The sequence below is a fragment of the Otolemur garnettii genome, unplaced genomic scaffold (assembly GCF_000181295.1).
Source record: "Otolemur garnettii isolate 467f Iridium unplaced genomic scaffold, OtoGar3 scaffold00149, whole genome shotgun sequence".
Lineage (NCBI taxonomy): Eukaryota > Metazoa > Chordata > Mammalia > Primates > Galagidae > Otolemur > Otolemur garnettii.
Window position 1 is genome coordinate 2,517,015 of NW_003852544.1, and position 2,479 is coordinate 2,519,493.

Here is a 2,479-nt window from a genome sequence, read left to right on the forward strand (position 1 = left end):
GTGAGAACCATAACATTATGGTTTTCTCCTTTCCATCTTTCATGCCATTATTCTCATAGATTTCTCCTCTACACATTCCTATTTTTCCTTTAGACAGTCTTTTAAAGCAATTTAAAATAAGACAAATTCCTTTGAGATATATTCTTCTTTTTACAATTTTCAGTGTTTTTCAGTGTACGTATGTGTATACTCCACACATTTCAATGTATCATATTCCAATGTAGGTCTGCTGTAAATGAATGCTCTCAGCTTCTGTTTGCTGGAAATAAATTGTCACAAATACAATTGACCTAAAGAAACTTATATCTTACTCTCATTTTTGAAAGATAATTTTATTTGGTATAGAATTCTAGGTAGGTAGGTAGGTAGGTAGGTTTTCCTTTCAATGTAGGGATATTTGCTAAGACCCTCAGTGGATGACTGAAACTGCAAACTGTGAATAGTACTGAACCCTGAATGTAGAATGGTTTTTCCTGTACTTACATATGTACTTGTGATAAAGTTTAATTTACAAATTAGGCACAGTGACATATTAGCAATGGCTGATAATAAAGTAGAACAATTACAACAACACTCTATATTAATCGTTATATAAATGTGGCCTCTCCCTCTCAAAACATCTTATTGTACTGTACTCCCCCTTCTTGTGATGACAGAGGGACGGAGTGTGCTGACATGAAATTTCATCACACTATTCAGAATAGCACACAATTTAAAACTCATAACTTATTATTTCTGGAATTTTCTATTTAATGTTTTAGGACTGTAGTTGACTGTGGGTAACTGAAACTGCAGAAAAGAAAACCAGGGAAGGGGGGAACACTGCGCTTAAAGATGTCACTCCATCGTCCTTGGCCTGTGAGTCTCTATTTCTTTTCCTCTGGCTGCCTTGAAGATTTTCTCTTTGTCTGTGGAATATACTAGTTAGACTATGTCTAGAAGGGTGTGTTTGTAAGGCTGTATATATCTTGCTTGACAGTCTCAGAGCCTTTTGGATGTGTGGTTTGTTCTCTTTCATGAATTTCGGAAATTTTTAAGCTAATCTCTCTTCAAATATTTTAGCCTCTTTTTGTCTCTCTTCTTCCAGAGGTCCAAATAAGAATGTGTTAGATCATTTGATATTGTTCCACATTTTTTGGATGCACTGCCTGCTACCTCTTTTCCTCCTTTTCCTCTGGATAATTTCTACTAAACTCTCTACTCAGTCATGTCCATTTTGTTAAAAGCCCACCGACAGGATGCTTTATATCTGGAAGCAGCCCTACTGCCGAATGTATTTTATTAGTTTTATAACTTTGGTCAAGTTACTAACACTTTTTGAGTTTCTGTGTCACAAGTTTATAAAATAAAAATAATTGTATCTGCTTTACACAAAAATTACTTTATATCTGATATTGCTTTTATTTCTAACATTTCCATTTAACTCTTTTTTAAATGATCTCTTTGCTGAAATTTGCCATCTGTTCATACATGTTTTCCATTAGGTTCTTTCATAAATTAATCATAGTTAGTTTAAAGTCCTATCTGATATTCCCAACATCCAGTCATCTCTGTGTATGGTCTGTTGATTGCTTCATTTCTTGAACATTGTTTTCTTAAATCCTGATCGTGTCTCAATTTTTGACTGAATGGCAAACATCATGTGCAGAAAAGTAGGGACTGAGATAAAAATGACATAAATTTGCACAAGACATTTTGGGAATGCAGAGAAAGGATATCTAATTGGGGAGACAAAATGTTAGTAGTGGCTGTCTGAAAGACTGACACTTATAGAGAAGTCAGAATTAGTCGGGGAGGAAGCACATTCCAGGCGATATTAGCAAAGGCTTGGAGGTGTGCATCTTGGATGTAACAAGGAATTCAGGTGCAAATTAAGGTAGGTAAGGAAAGGAGAGGTGTTAGTTAGAGCAGAAAAAGGTGGCCTGGGACCACATCATGGAGGGCTTTATATGTTTTTTCCTGTATGCAGTTAGAGCCATTTAAATAGTCTTGGTACATAGGGTTGACAACTAGAATCTATGAGGAACTCAAATTAATCAACAAAACAAAGCAAACAAGCCCATCTATCACTGGGCAAGAGACATGAACAGAACTTTCTCTGAGGAAGACAGACAAATGGCTAACAAACATTAAGAAAAAAATGCTCAGCATCCTAATCATCAGAGAAACGCAAATAAAACCACCTTGGGATATCACCAAGCCCAGCGAGAATAGCCCACATCACAAAGTCCCAAAGCTGCAGATGCTGGCACAGATGTGGAGAGAAGGGAACATTTTGACATTGTTGGTGGGGACTGCAAACTAATATAGCCTCTTTGGACGAAGTATAGAAAATCATCAAAAAAACTCAAAATAGACCTTCCACTTGATCCCATAATCCCTTTACTAGGCATCTACCCAGAAGAAAAAAAAAAAAACATTTTATCATAAGGACATTTGCATTAGATTGTAGCTCAACTTCAATCACCAAGATGTGAAA